Below are 15,171 nucleotides of genomic sequence, written 5' to 3'. Positions count from 1 at the left end.
GGCAGCTCTCCACGCTGCCGCGGTCGCTACGCCCGCGAAGCTCGGCGCCGGCAGCGGCGCTCCTTATCACCCTGCCAGGATCTGCGGGCAGGGCGGGCTCTGAGGAGAGGGGCGGGAGCGAGCCCGGGAGGCGCGGGCCGCCATCCTGAGGCAGGGCGGGGGCGGTCGGGCGCGGGCTGGGGGGACCCAGGCCCGCTCCCCCCGCGGAAAGCGTTGTTCCCTCCGGCGGGTTCAGCGAGTGTGGGCTTTAAGCCTGAATTCAGTCTCTGCGTCGTGTGGTCCATGCGCTGCAGGGAAGGGATGGGATCCAGAGGGAGCTGGGCAGGCTGGAGGGGTGGGACAGGGCGAGCCTCATGGAGAGCAACAAGGCCAAGTGCAGGGCCCTGCACAGAGGAGGCCACGGAGATGCTGCGAGGGCTGGAGCAGCTCTGCTCTGGAGCCAGGCTGAGAGAGCTGGGCTGGTTCAGCCTGGAGAAGAGAAGGCTCCTTAAGGGGAGACCTTAGAGCAGCTCCAGTGCCTAAAGGGGCTACAAGAAACCTGGAGAGGGGCTTTGGGCAAGGGTCTGTAGGGACAGGCCAAGGGGGAATGGCTTTAACCTGACAGAGGGGAGACTGAGATGAGCTCTTAGGCAGAAGCTCTTCCCTGTGAGGGTGCTGAGGCGCTGGCACAGGGTGCCCAGAGAAGCTGTGGCTGCCCCATCCCTGGCAGTGTTCAAGGCCAGGTTGGACGGGGCTTGGAGAAGCCTGGTCTAGTGGAAGGTGTCCATGCCCATGGCAGGGAGTTGGGACTGGATGAGCTTTAAGGTCCCTTCAGCCCAAACCAGTCTGGGATTCTATGATTCCATTAACAGATTGCTTCTTCTTGACTGCAAGTGCATGAGAAGCTCATTGTTTCCCTTCTTTTGGCAGAATTATTATGGTTTTCTCCTAATGAGGTTTAAAGGTCCTCAGCTGGTGCTGCTGCATCGTGACTGCACAGGGTTCTCTGCTGCTGGACATGGTGCAGTTTTACTACAGGGTTGAGTGCTGCTGCTGCTGCCAGCATGTCTGGGAGAATACAGCCTGGGCAGTGCAGAGTTAGAGATCTGTTAGGCACCTACATGGCTGTTGTTGACATTTAAGCAATTCTAAACAGCCAAAAAGGGGCTCAGACTCCTGTAATCCTGCTGTAATCCAGGAAAGTCATCTGCAGTCTACTGGAGCAGGGCTACTGACCCCACCAGCTTTTGCATCAAGATTCTGGGGTTTACAAGTGCTAAACAAGGAACAGCCCTGAAACTCAAGAACCCCTTTGTGTTTGAGATGAACCCTCCTGACCCTCTGGCTTTGTGCAGGCACTAACATTCCACTGAACCACTTGGTTTAGTGGTGGTCTTGGCAGCTCTCGGTTAATGGTTGGACTTGATGATCTTAAAGGTCTTTTCCAGCCTAATTGATTCTGTGATCTTATGATTCTATTTCTACTGATAGACAAGGAAGCTTTAATGTGGGCCCTTTGTTATTACTCTGCCACTCACTGGGAAGAAGAAGGACAGATGACCATTTGCATGTTGCCTCTGAGTCAAGAGCAAGGTTAGGCAAGTGCTGTTGACACCCCAGAATTTAGGAGGTGAAGAGGGCAAGGCTGTCAGTGCCCCTTCCACCTGCAGCAAGTGCTGTGGAGAGAAATCATGGTGCAAGAGCTGGACTGAGGTGGTAATTAGCATTCGGAGAGCAGAAGCTTTCTGACCAAGATAGTCACCCTGCTGCTGACGCTCAGGCTTAAAGCAGAGCTCTATCCACATAACAGCCCAGCTGCTGTGAGAGCTCCCTCCCTGCAGCACCAACCCTGCTCCATTCCATCCACACCTTGGCCATAGGCTCCTGTTGCCTCCCCTTCTGGGGAGTCTGGCACCAGGGTACCACTGGATACATCAGCTCATCCCTCCTCCTGTGGGTGGTTGGCTTTTCAGTGGATCACCTGGCAAACCCAGCTGAGCTAAAAATCCGGGGTATTTGTGTCTGATTCTTTTCACTAACAGCTCATGCTCAAACGGGTAAATGCAGCGAAGAGCTATGTTGTGTTTGTGTGGCAGCGAGCCCTGACCCAGACCTGATCTGGTACAGCTGGCACAGGAGATGTTTATGCCAGGGGCTGGATTTTAAGCTGACAGAGTCTGAATTATGGTTCTAATTCAGTGCTTGCTGTGAAAATGCTGAGTACCACAACAGGGCCCACATGATAAATAGTATTTAAACTGGTGCAGATCACTACTTAAAGATTTATTTAACAAAAGATATGTGGGTTAAAATACCTGTGCAATGTGCAAGTGGCAGTGCTTATAGCCACAGCTCTACCACCAGTTATTCTCGGTGCCTGCAGTGATGAGGCATTTTGGGAAGTTACAGTGTCAGCACTCATTGCTTACACTGACAGGTGCCAGGTGATATTCTACAATCCATATTTCTTCTTTTACTGAGAGCCCAATGGTCAAGTAACTGAGGCTAATAAAAATAGCTGTGCAGGTACTTGGATCTCCTGCTCGGTGCCTAATGCTCTCTGAGAACCCTGCCCATCATGGGCAGGACTTCCTAGGATAAAGTACAAATAGGCATCACACTTTGATGAACACAAAGAAGACAAAAATAAGAAGCAGGAGATAAACTTCATCACTAATAAACCTTCTCACACTTTCTTTACTCTCTTGCAGAAGCTCTGCTCCTGTATGCTGCCTGCTGACCTGACATGGGAAAATCCTCCCTGTATACACCAGGGTAACATCCTGTACAAACTCTTCAGATTCGATGGAGGTACCTTAAAGACTGAGGAACTGATTTCACACTTTCCCAAACCATTCTTGTTTGAGCTAAGGAGGAGGAAAACCTCCCAGTGTTTCCAACTGTAAGCCTGAGGATGTTGCTATATGGCTGGAAAAAATACATAAATATCCAAAGATCCTTTTCCAGCTCTTGTCATCTGTTTGGAGCAAAGATTTCAGGAAATTAATCTGTGAGAAACAGATTATAAATAGATTCCCAGACCCTGTATTTTGCTGCAGCCAAAATCCCTGTGGAATTCACATGGCTATCAGCAAGATGGGGTGGGAAGGGGATGTGACATGTCTCAGACAGAGGATGTCTTGTGGCACAAGTGAAGGGTGTCTGTGCAGGGGGCATGCTCACCTTGCTGGGGCACCCAGTGGGTGCTGTGGCTGCTTGCAGCCAGCAGGCAGATTCCCAAGTGTCGTGGTTTAAACCCAACCACAAACCTCGTCCACTCACTCCCCCCCTTCTTGCCCTCCCCCTGCTCCTGGAGGGATGGAGAGGAGAATCAAAAAGAATGCAACTCCCACAGGTTGAGATAAGAACGGTTTAGTAACTACGGTATAACACAAATCACTACTGCTACCACCAATAATAATAGTGCTAAAGGAAATAACAAGAGGAAAGAATACAACACCTCAACACCAGTTGACCAATAACTCGCCCCACTCCCCCCAGCAGAGCACCGACCGATACCTCATCCAACCCTGCAGTCCCCCCAGCCCTTCCGGGTAACTCTCCGTTACATCCTGGGCATGACGTGCTGTGGTATGGAATACCTCTTTGGCTAGTTTGGGTCAGGTGTCCTGTCTCTGCTTCCTCCCGGCCTCCCTCGTCCCCAGCAGACCATGAGACTCACAGAGTCCTTGGCCAGAATAAACATTACTTAACAACAATTAAAAACAATCGGTGTTATCAGCTCTCTGCCCAGGCTGGAAGTCAAAACACAGAGCTTGCACCAGTTACTAAGAAGGAGCAAAACGGCTCCTGGTAAACCCAGGACACCAAGCTACAGGTCACAGGGAACATGAGTTTATAAAACCAGGAGAAGCATCAGCTTTGTAAAACTGACAAGCTGAAAGATGCTGACAGCAGGGACACTCTTATAGGAAAATACTCTGCTCTGTATTCTCACCTTCCTAAACTGGAAGTTACATTCCATCAGCCCTCATTAAAACAAAACAGGGAGGATGAAAGTCTTACATGTGTGAAACCATGAAACAGATGGAGTGACAACATGTGTCCAAGTTGGAAAAGAATACAGCTGAGGTGGGGAGATGTATGCAAAAAAAGGGAAAGTCTTTCCAAACATGGTCTCCTGAGACGTAAGTGTCCATACACCAGCTTGGACTTCAGGTTAGGGGGGGAACCCCAATGTGTAGGATCCAAGGCTCTGGCAGCTGGATTTTTGTGCTGTGTGTATGCTGGGTCTCCAGCAGCACTTGCACTGGATGTCCTGTGAAGCAGCTGCAGGTCTCTCACCAGGACCACACCAGCGGGTGGGATGAGTGCTGTGCAGAGGCTCTGACTTCAGTGCTGGAGCACAGAGCAGCAGAGAGCAGGGAGGGAGGATCTGCTGTCCCGTGGGACATCCCACCAATGGCAGAGGCCAGAGCTCTGGCCTGCCCAGCCTGTGCAGATCTGGTACAGCTCTCCAGGGATCCTGCTTGGCCGTGTGGGTGGAAGGAAGTGAGGTAATGTCGTGTGGGGGGAAAACAGTGTTTAAGTAAGGGGAACTGTGCACTGGAGTAAGACTGGGGACAGGGAAAGCCAGGAATCTGGAGATTTGGCCAGGGGGTTTGGAAACCATCTGCAGCAGTTCATCACACAGCCCCTGTGAACACTGTGTGCAGGAGTGTTCTGCCTCCGGCTGCTATGTTACTCTAACAGGGGTTCTTTTGACATGCTGCAGTAACAACAGGGTCTTTCCTCACATGTCCCGGTAAAAAATGATGCATTTAACACATGGAGGTCTCCATAAAACCAGGCCAGTGGTTTGCCACAGAGGAAGCAGTGGATTGATGCCCTGCCTGGGGAGTGAATGTGTTAAGGATCATCACATTAGCACATCTTCAAAACCCTGAGACCAAGCTGAGGTCTCAGTTCACACCAAATGAAAGCGAAGTCCCTTGGAGCTGCCAGCCAAGAGAAAGGCCTTGCCCAGTTTTTTTTAGAGGATCCTTGTAATTCTGAGGTATTTATGGGGCTGTTCGGCCCTTGAGGCTTCTCACTACCTGGTTTACAGTCTGGGAAAATGCAGCCAAATGAGAACCTGAGGGGTCCTTCCTCTGTTATCTTGGACCATGAACACTAGGACAGCATGGGTTCTAGTGGAAGGGAGATGTGTTCTGTAGGACAACCAGCACCCACCCATGGACCACGCCTTCTCCTGCTGAAGACTCATGCACTGGGGCCCAGGATAGTGTTGGACAGACTTCTGCAACACCTGAAGTAACCCATCAGAGTTCTCACACAGGCCATGCTCATCCAGACATCAGTGCCTCACTGCTGCTTCCCTCCTGATGACAGGAGAAATCATCCTGCACCGCATGGCCAATTACAAAGGGAGATACCATAGCTGTGTCTGGAAGAGACCAAGCAGACCAGACCTCTTCAGAGTGAGCTGCTTTTGCTATGCTGGAAAGACTTGAACAGTCCTGCTAGAGACTGTCTGCATGAGCACTTGTTGCTCTGAATTGTCTGCACTCAGGAATGGAGGTGACCTCTGGGCCCATCACTGCTGGAGGCTGCAGACGCCAAAGGCTGCATGGGTTAACAGCAAAAAAAGAAGCCATTAGGAAAACTCATGGAAAAAAGAAAACACCAATAGGAATTAAATGCAAAGATATGAGCTCCAGGGAAGGTCACTTGTATGGGTGCATACTGTGTTCTGTGCTTCTGCTGTTTGCTGCAGGTAGAAGCCGAGTGCTGGGCTTGGTGTAATCCACATGGCTTGTGACCCTGAACTCCCTGTCTCTCATGGAGCATGCAGTGAGCAGCTTCTGGCCTGTGGTGGTGTTCATACATTCTGAAGCATGAATGGGAGCACACAGACCAGGGGTGGTGGGTACATTGGCCACACTGGTGACTGCATTCTGATATGACCCTGAGCCTCTGACACCAGCCAGCTCAGGCACTGCCTGATGCTGAGTTGGAGTCTGGGCCTCACGGAAGATGGAGAAGAGCACTGGCCAAAGACAAATATCCTATTTCTCTTAGAGTTGCCGGCAAGTGTACAACACTGCTGCTGTAGTACTCGCAGGTAGAAGCCGAAATGCTGCTGAGTCTTTGCTTATTAGAGAAAGTTCAAACACGTATTCCATACTCCTCCTCCATGGGAAGGGGGGTTGACAATGGCCTGTAGGGACAGGACAAAGGGGAATGGCTTTAACCTGCCAGAGGGGAGACTGAGATGAGCTCTTAGGCAGAAGCTCTTCCCTGTGAGGGTGCTGAGGCGCTGGCACAGGGTGCCCAGAGAAGCTGTGGCTGCCCCATCCCTGGCAGTGTTCAAGGCCAGGTTGGACGGGGCTTGGAGCAACCTGGTCTAGTGGAAGGTGTCCCTGCCCATGGCAGGGGGTTGGAACTGGATGAGCTTTAAGGTTCCTTCCAACCCAAACCAGTCTAGGATTCTATGTGGCAGCAACTGTCCAAATAAATCTGCTTCAGCACTAATTGGAATGGAAATATACTGAGAAAGAAAAACCGCCAGACACTCCTATACCCATGAAAAGAGAGGTCTGTGCAGTCAGAGAGTACTGGGCTGCAAAGAAAGGACAACCAGCCACAGTGTTAGGAATTGCTATTCCTAGTCACTCTTCTATTATTTTCCCTATTTAGCTGATAATTAGGAGACAGAAGAGAAGGGAAATGCCAGTTTGAGTCTGTGGTGTGGTGACTGATGCTAGAAGAGGTTGCAGTAATATATTTAGATTTTAATGGAACATTTCACACTGTGTCTCAAAGTCTTCTGCGCAAAACTGAATCAGACAGGCTATGAAAGCTAATGACTACATCAGGTGGAGGAAGGTATCTGAGTTTCTACAAACATCACTGCCAGGCTAAGATCTGATTAATCAATTCAGACTAACATCAGATTAACATAATTTTCCTCTTTGCTGCCCTCTCAGACAAGACCTTTCAGCTCCAGGCTGTCACATCTTCTATTGCATAGGTAAGAGCATTTGATGAGCCCCATCCGTGCCCTGTGGGCAGCAATCATGCTCAGTCGAGCTTGTTTCCCTTTATTCAATTTCATCTTCCTCTTCTAGAATCCATAAATTACTGCAAATCTCCATGTGCTGGAAATCTCCTTTTCTTTACACTTGAACTTGATTTAAGACACAAGTCAAGAGTTTTACAAGGCACTTTCAGCTAGCAAGACTTCCATATTCAGCTGTCCATTTCTCATCTGTCTGAGTGTGTTCAGCTGTAAGTAGGAATCTTTCAGCTCAAGTGATTGTGGAATGCTCCAGATGTGCAGCATATGCATATCATCTTTGGCAGGACTTCTGATTTCAGCTCGTGTCTCACACTCAGTTTCTCACTCAAACACCTGCTCGGAGCACATCCTTGATTAACTGCTGAAATCTGTGCTAGAATAAACTTCCACTTCTCCTCCTTGTTGGCAAAGCTGGCATCGTCAGACAGACAGCTCCAGCTCTCAGATTTATTCAGAAAAGTTCCCATCTGCTGTTTTTGATGTCAAAGGAATGTAATTTCTTTTCTTGTATCATCATTTTTATGCCTTATCTCAGGAAAAAAATATTAGTGGTGGTGGGCACCTGGAACATCTTGGAAAGGTCCTTGTTTCCACACCATGTCATCTGCTGAGAGTAGTAATTCATAGAATCATAGAATCCCAGACTGGTCTGGGTTGGAAGGGATCTTAAAGCTCATCCAGTTCCAATCCCCTGTCACATGCAGGGACACTTTCCACTAGACCAGGTGTTGCTCGAAGCCCCGTCCAACTTGGCCTTGAACTTCCTTGAACAGCCTCACATTCTTTAGCATCTCCACTGAGTGCACTGAGAGACACAAACTCCAATCATCAGTGGAAGTAGTTGCTAATTCTTAGCAGGGAGTCATATCAGTCTGCAGATGAAAATGTTGCTTCAGTTCTCCTTTGTACTTTGGAGCAAGTGCTGAGTAAGCCACCTGAAGTGCTGCCCTGCAACCAGCAGCTATAGATTTTACAAGTCATCTTTTTTAAGCTGAGCCAGCCATGGAGACCCTCTTTCATATCCTTCTAGTTTCCCCAGGAAACCTGATGATGCCCAACACTCGAAAAGACCATAGCAACTTTGAACAATTTTTGTTTCGATGATATCAAATCAGATGCCTCATTCCAGTTGGCATCACCGCATCGGTGTCAAACCCGGCTGTGAAAACACAGGGTGAATTCCCTGTGAATTTGGTATTTATCTCTATAAGGGCTGAACCTAGCCTTGACCCGAATGAGGAAGGGACTGATCCAGCTCCTTGAGGGAGTGCAGGCATTGGAGGGTGGCAGCTCCAGTGCCTAAAGGGGCTACAAGAAACCTGGAGAGGGGCTTTGGGCAAGGGCCTGTAGGGACAGGCCAAGGGGGGATGGTTTTAACCTGACAGAGGGGAGACTGAGATGAGCTCTTAGGCAGAAGCTCTTCCCTGTGAGGGTGCTGAGGCGCTGGCACAGGGTGCCCAGAGAAGCTGTGGCTGATCCATCCCTGGCAGTGTTCAAGGCCGGGTTGGACACAGGGGCTTGGAGCAACCTGGTCTAGTGGAAGGTGTCTCTGCCCATGGCAGGGGGTTGGGCCTGGATGAGCTTTAAGATCCCTTCCAACCCAAACCTGTCTGGGATTCTATGACCAGTGCAGAGCTGCTCATAGAGTGGCTGAGGAGGTCTCCAAGCCCCTGCTGCTGCCAGGAGATCAGCTTGTACTTAACCTCTTCTTTCAGTTCTCATCTCTAGGTTGAGCTGACACTGTAGACCTGGCCTTATACCAGGGAGTTGCTCCGTGGCCCTGGCCTCCATTCTAATTCAAAAGTCCCAGATAAAGGGCTAATTCTGACTAGGGTGATGTGTTTTATTGGGAAGATGTTTGCCTGATGATTAAATCACCTGGGAAAAGACTGTGATCTCCTGCAAGCTGGGCCAGACTGTGCAAGATGGGATGAGAGGTATTAGAAGCTGGAAACCCTCTTTCTATTTTCTCTCTGTCAGGAGAAGTCACCTTTAACAGGAGATGAAGGCAAGAGGGAACCGGACCAAAGCTGTGGCTCTTTTCCCTCCAGCCAGGAGGATGCATGCGTACAGTGTTGTATTTGGTGCCTGTTATTTTCTCCCTGCTCAGCATGTGAGATATCAGTGGTGCCTTCAGGAACTCTGCACAACCTGTGTTTGTGGCCTGTTTGCTCGTATGTGTGTGTCTGTACATTCTAGTCCTCACCTGGCTGAAGAGTCCTGTTAATGTGAAGAGTTAGGAGGGAGGGCTCAAAGTGAAGTGGGACTCCAGAAAGGGGGGATTAAGTGTCTGGGTGTTGAGGGGTCATAAGTGAACTATGGGGGCAGATAGCTTTAACATAACCTGACAGTCTGTGGCCTGACAAGAAATGCAGAGTATCAGGACCAAAGAACTGTCTGGACTTTGTTGTATTTGAGACTTCCAGGGGATTGAGCAGCTGTCCTTCCTCTCATTCCTCCTTCCCCTGAGGCAGGAATCTCCCAAAGCATGACCAGGACCTTGCTGCTGTTGACATCAGACCACTCCATCCCCACCAGATGTGTGCCAGACCTTTCCAGGACTCAAAGTGAGCCATGTCTGCCAGTGTGAGACCTTCAAATGCCTACAGCCCATGGAGGGATGGTTCCCTAGCCCTGTGAGCCCTCTAGGGCAGACCCATGGCCTTGTGAGCCCCTTAGGGCAGGCCCATAGCCTTACAAGCCCATGTGCTGGGCTTGGCTGGGCAGTGGGTTGCAGGCTGAAGGGAAAGGAATTAAAATACTTCTGCTTGGGAAGGGGGACATTGCGTTGAGTTCATGCTGTACCTGTGCTGCAGATGACGAGGTCACTTAACACTCCAGAGCTGTCAGACCTGGTGGTTTTCATCAACCTTAGCTTGATTTTGTAGATATTATGGTTAGTGACAACCAGCAAGCACAGCTCTTTGACCGGTACTTCACAAAGGAGGTACCATCCCTGGTACCATTAAGCTATGTCACTAAAGGCCTCTTCTACACGGGTTTTGGAACCGTTTTCCAGGGATGGTGACTCCACCGCTGCCCTGAGCAGCCTGTTGCAATTCCTGACCACTCTCTCTGTGAATAAATTGGTCCTAATATCCAGTCTAAACCTCCCCTGACACAATGTGGGGCTGCTTCCTCTTGTTCTACCCATTGTTACTTGGGAGAAGAGACCAGTCACCTCCTGCCCCATCCTCCTTTCAGGTAGTTGTAGAGAGTGGCAAATGGCAGTATTTGATGCAATGAAGTCATCACTGCTAGAAATCACTGAAGCCAAAAAAAACATCAGCATTCCTGGCTTCCTTCTACTTGTCCTGAGACCTCTGCACCTCATCGCTCTCAGGACACCCAGGTTTGGACCTCCAGGCCCTCATGGTCTCCTCCTCACAGCAGACCCAGCAGCAGTAAAGCCGGTGGGAGGCTGCCCCGGAGTCAGCACTGAGCAGCTACTATGGATTACTCCCCTCCACGTGGGCAGAAGCATGCCCTAAGGAGTGTTATGAAATTCATGTAAAGTATCCAGACCCTCTTCTCTTCCCAAACTGTGTGGGTCAGGACCTGCACTCATGCTGTGTGTGCTGGCTCAGCCTCACCTCCGTGAGAAGCCACTTCTACCCCACTGGCTCCTCCTGGCTCTGGTGCTTTGCAACTCATCCACTGGGAAGGGAAAATGTTTTTCCTCCCTTTTTGAAAGCATGGCTCAAGTGCTTTGGCTTGGGAGCTCAGTTCGCAGCACAGTTCTTCAGCCAGCCATGGGCCTATCATGAGTTTTTGCTGTTTAATCATACCAAGAAAAATGTATTTGCTTTTCCCAGCAGACATTTTCACTGCGCTATCTTATCCTTACTCCTACAGTCTGTTTTCCCCCTTACTGAATTATACGGATTACTTTGCATGTTCCTGTTTTGCCAGGTGTGAAGTGTGAGGATGATGCTGTTTGGATTTGGATTGATGAGGCCCTGCTGTTCCTAGCCCAAAGGGTTTGCATGATGCTCCTTGGGTGGTGCATAAGCACATTTATCTCTGACTGCTCCTGGGCAGCTCCAGTGGTAAATCACAGAAGGCTTAGCCCCAAAATCACCAGGCTAAGTCTGGTTTAGGGGCATTGCTAATGCAAGGCAGCCACATAAACCTCTTGGGCTGGCAGCTGCTTATGTGAATTGTCATCGTTTGGGTGTCCTTAAGAGTTTTTTTAACTTGAAGTAAATGTCCTGTAACCCTGCAGGGTGGCAGGTGAATGTGTGTAAAATACCAGTGGGAAGAACATGGCAAATTCAGACACTTTCCTGCCAGGATTTAAGGAGAGAGGTATATAGTGTGTTCTGGACGCAGCAGCTCACACTGCCCACGGTGCTGAGATCACCCCATCTGCAGGAGCTGATCCTCTGCAGGGAATGGAGGGCAGTGACTGGACTGAGCCACTTTTGGGCAGGTTTGGGGCTGGCATGAAGAGTTCCTGACCCATTTGCATCTCTGTAGGTCAGTCAGGGGTAGCCCAGCACCAGCTGAGTTGTGGTCATTCAGTGATGGAGCACTGAGCTGCAGGGTGGTGACAGGCGCCTGTTATTGAGGCAGATGCTGGCACAGAGGAAAACAGCCCCTAGCACACCGAGGTACACAACAGCTCTTGCCCCAGACTCACCAGAGCTGTCTGCCCCTCACCCCCAAGCATGGGTGCAACAGGTTGCAGGGGGTTGTGTCTGTGGGTGCTGCTGGTAGAGGGGTGCAGGGGTTGGTGGCTGTGGGATGCAACTGAGAAGCATTAGCTGCATCGCCCATGGAAAAGCAGGCAAGTGAGGAGGAGAAATGATCAGCAGGGACAGAGGGAACAGCAACAGCTCTCAAAGAGGAGTTTGTAGTGATGGAAGAGCACCACAGCTCCATGATCCTCTGACTTCTCTAAGGGCAGCAGGATACACAGAGACACACAATCCCAGACTGGCTTGGGTTGAAGGCACCTTAAAGCTCATCCAGTCCCAACCCCCTGCCATGGGCAGGGACACCTTCCACCAGACCAGGTTGCTCCAAGCCCCGTCCAACCTGGCCTTGAACACTGCTAGGGATGGGGCAGCCACAGCTTCTCTGGGCACCCTGTGCCAGCGCCTCAGCACCCTCACAGGGAAGAACTTCTGCCTAAGAGCTCATTTCAACCTCCCCTCCATCAGGTTAAAGCTATTCCCCTTTGTCCTGTCCCTACAGACCCTTGCCCAAAGCCCCTCTCCAGCTTTCTTGTAGCCCCTTTAGGCACTGGAGCTGCTCTAAGGTCTCCCCTTAAGGAGCCTTCTCTTCTCCAGGCTGAACCAGCCCAGCTCTCTCAGCCTGGCTCCAGAGCAGAGCGGCTCCAGCCCTTGCGGCATCTCTGTGGCTTCCTCTGGACTTTCTTCAACAGCTCCATGACCCTCTTGGGTCAAGCAACCCTCCCCCCCCCCCCCCCCCCCCGAGTTCTTCTCCTCAGGGCTGCTCCATCCATTCTCCCCCAGACTCTGTGTGCGTTTAGGACTGTCCCGAAGCAGGGGCAGGACCTTGCACTTGGTAAGGTTTGCACTGACCCACCTCTCCGGGCTGTGGGCTGGCACTCTGCTTCGGTGTCCCAGACCTCACACCCGCGCTCCGCAGGCAGTGCCTGTCTTGCAGCAGCCCTGAGTGCTGGATTCCACAGAACATCTGGCTCCGGGCAGCGGGTCCCTTTCCCAGGGAGCTGCTCCAGCAGGTGCCTCTTCAGCGGGGCCGCAAATCCAACCCCTGCAAAGCTGGAAGGCGCCGCCGGAGGTTCTCTCCCGGCAGCGGGGGGGCGGCTGCGGGCTCTGCCCCCCGCTCTGCCCGGCCCGCCTCGCCCGGCTGCTCCCAGAACTTCCGAGCTCGACTTGGGGCTGGTTGCGTTAAACGAGGAACGAACCGCAGCGGAGCAACGGCAGCGGCCGGCTGAGCCCCGGTAGGAGCCGTCGGCGGGCCGGGGCCCTCCGGGGCCGGGCGGCTCCGTTCCGTTCTCCGCCGGGATCGCCCCTCTCGTCTTCCTCCGCCGCCCACCCCAGCCCGCTGCCCTCCGCCGGCTGCATCCCGGCGGGCGGGCGAGAAAGGCCCGAGGCCCGGCGGAGCAAGTGAACGGTGGCGGGGATGTGTTCCCCTTCTGTCCCTCTTCTCTCCCCCTTTCCCCTCCTTCCTCGGCGGCTCCCGGCTGTCGGGAGTTACAATACGTTCTCCTTGGCTTTCTTGTTTTCCTCTCCGTTCTTCCCTTGCACTTGGAGTAGCTAATTGGATGAGCAAAGGCGAGCCGCGGGGTGGGATTACTTCATGCTCTTGCAATGTTGTTTTTCAGCCCTTCCGCCCGAAAAGCGCCCGACCGGCGGGGCCGCCCCGAGAGCGCGGTGAGGGGCGGGCGCTGCTCCGCCGCCGCTGCCTTCCCCTGTGGCCGGGGCTTCGCTCCGAAGGGAGGTTCCGTTGTCTCTGTAGCTGGTTTCAGAGCTTTGCTCGGCTGAACGGGTTCCTGCAGCTACCCCAGTGCGGTGCTGTGTGCCTGTAGTTTCCTCTTCTGCAGGTTAATCCCATCACTGGGGCTTTTTTCCTTGTCTTCCAAGATTTCCATAGAAAATGTGAGATCCAGGCAGTTTCCTTCCCAGCAGCCTGGCTGGTGGCCTGGCTCCTGCACGCGGGTCCTGACGGTGTGGAGCAGCTCTGAGCTCTCTTATCCTCCTGGAGCTTATTTTCCTATTTTGTTGCTGCAAGCTGGAGTTCCTCAGGTTTGTCTGAGAATGGGGGGGACGGGGAAAGTTGTCGTGTAGATGGCATTTAAATTCCACCAGTGAAATGAACAGAAATGGCTGTCTGAGGAATATGGTGTGTTGGGATGTGCTCCTAGAAAAGCTTTTTCTTGAACATGAACGTAGTTGCAAGAGAGACATTGAGATGCTGGAGTGGGTCCAGAGAAGGGCAATGGAGCTGGTGAGGGTCTGGAGCACAAGTGTGATGAGGAACGGCTGAGGGAACTGGAGGGTTTAGTCTGGAGAAGAGAAGGCTCGGGGGGGGACCTTAGTGCTCTCTACAAGTACCTGAGAGGAGGATGGAGCCAGGAGGTGGTTGGTCTCTTCTCCCAAGGAGCAAATGGTAGGACAAGAGGAGATGGCCTCAAGCTGTGCCAGGGGAGGTTTAGACTGGATATTAGGAACAATCCCTTCCCCAGAGTGCGGCCAGGCATTGGAACAGGCTGCCCAGGGCAGTGGTGGAGTCACCATCCCTGGAAGTGTTCACAAACCGTGTAGATGAGGCCCTCAGTGACATGGTTTAATGGTGGCCTTGGCAGTGCTGGGGGAACAATTGGACTTGATGATTTTAAAGGTCTTTTCCAACCTGGTTGATTCCATGATTCTAAGAAGTTATGTGTCTTTGTAAAGTGGTAAAACCTAGAGGGCAAGTGCTGGACTTTGTTTCCTTTAGGCCAAGAGCCATCAGGATGTTTAAATGTGGGGATGATCGATCTCATCCATCAACCTGAGTCCAGGTTGGACAGGGCATGGAGCAGGTGGCAGGGGCTTGGAACTGGGTGAGCTTTAAGATCCCTTCCAACCCAAACCAGTCTGATCTGTGAACCTCTATCTGGTCCTTGGGTTCGCTGGATGCATGTTTGCATGCTGCAAGGTGTGTGAGCGAAGGACCAATTTGCATCTGTCTCATACTGAGCTTTTCTACATGTTCCACTTGAAAAGGGGTTTTGGAAGGGTAAGAGATGCTCCTGAGCACAGTGTGGTGCTCGGGAGCATCAATCTGATCCTCTCTTTCTTTCCCCTACAGGTACTTTTTCTTGCTTGCAGCTGACAATTACAGCAGTAAAATAGGAAGGGAGCTGTTTGTCTTCCTTCTTTATTGTAATATTTCACCTGTCAGACAGTAACTCTAAAAGTAATTAAAGCCAAGGAAAGCTGCTTTGTTCATCTCAAACCCGGGCTTCCCCTGATGGTATCATCCTCCGGGTGTGACTGCTCTGCTTTACTTGCCTTTGTTAATTTTCTTGCGGTGCCAAGAACTCCCATGTGGGCCCTGGATGTCATCCTGCATTTTGAGGAGTTCAGAACTTGCTGAGTAGATGATTTTCTTCCCTAAAATGTAGTGCCCTCAGGTGGGAAATTTCCTATCCCAGCCTGTCCCCGGGGACCTGA

General features: G+C 51.5%; 1 protein-coding gene across 1 annotated transcript in view; it reads left to right on the top strand.

Moving 5' to 3' along the window:
- The first annotated feature begins 12,776 nt into the window (after nt 1-12,776).
- Nucleotides 12,777-15,171, top strand: part of LOC136016422 (ankyrin repeat and fibronectin type-III domain-containing protein 1-like) — a 231,786-nt gene continuing 229,391 nt past the window's right edge. The window contains exon 1 of the mRNA XM_065683594.1: nt 12,777-12,953. The gene's annotated coding sequence lies outside the window, so the exon portion shown is untranslated. The remainder of the gene's footprint in view (nt 12,954-15,171) is intronic.

Source organism: Lathamus discolor, chromosome 6, assembly GCF_037157495.1.
Source record: "Lathamus discolor isolate bLatDis1 chromosome 6, bLatDis1.hap1, whole genome shotgun sequence".
Classification (NCBI taxonomy): domain Eukaryota; kingdom Metazoa; phylum Chordata; class Aves; order Psittaciformes; family Psittacidae; genus Lathamus; species Lathamus discolor.
This window is presented reverse-complemented; position numbering and strand designations above follow the sequence as displayed.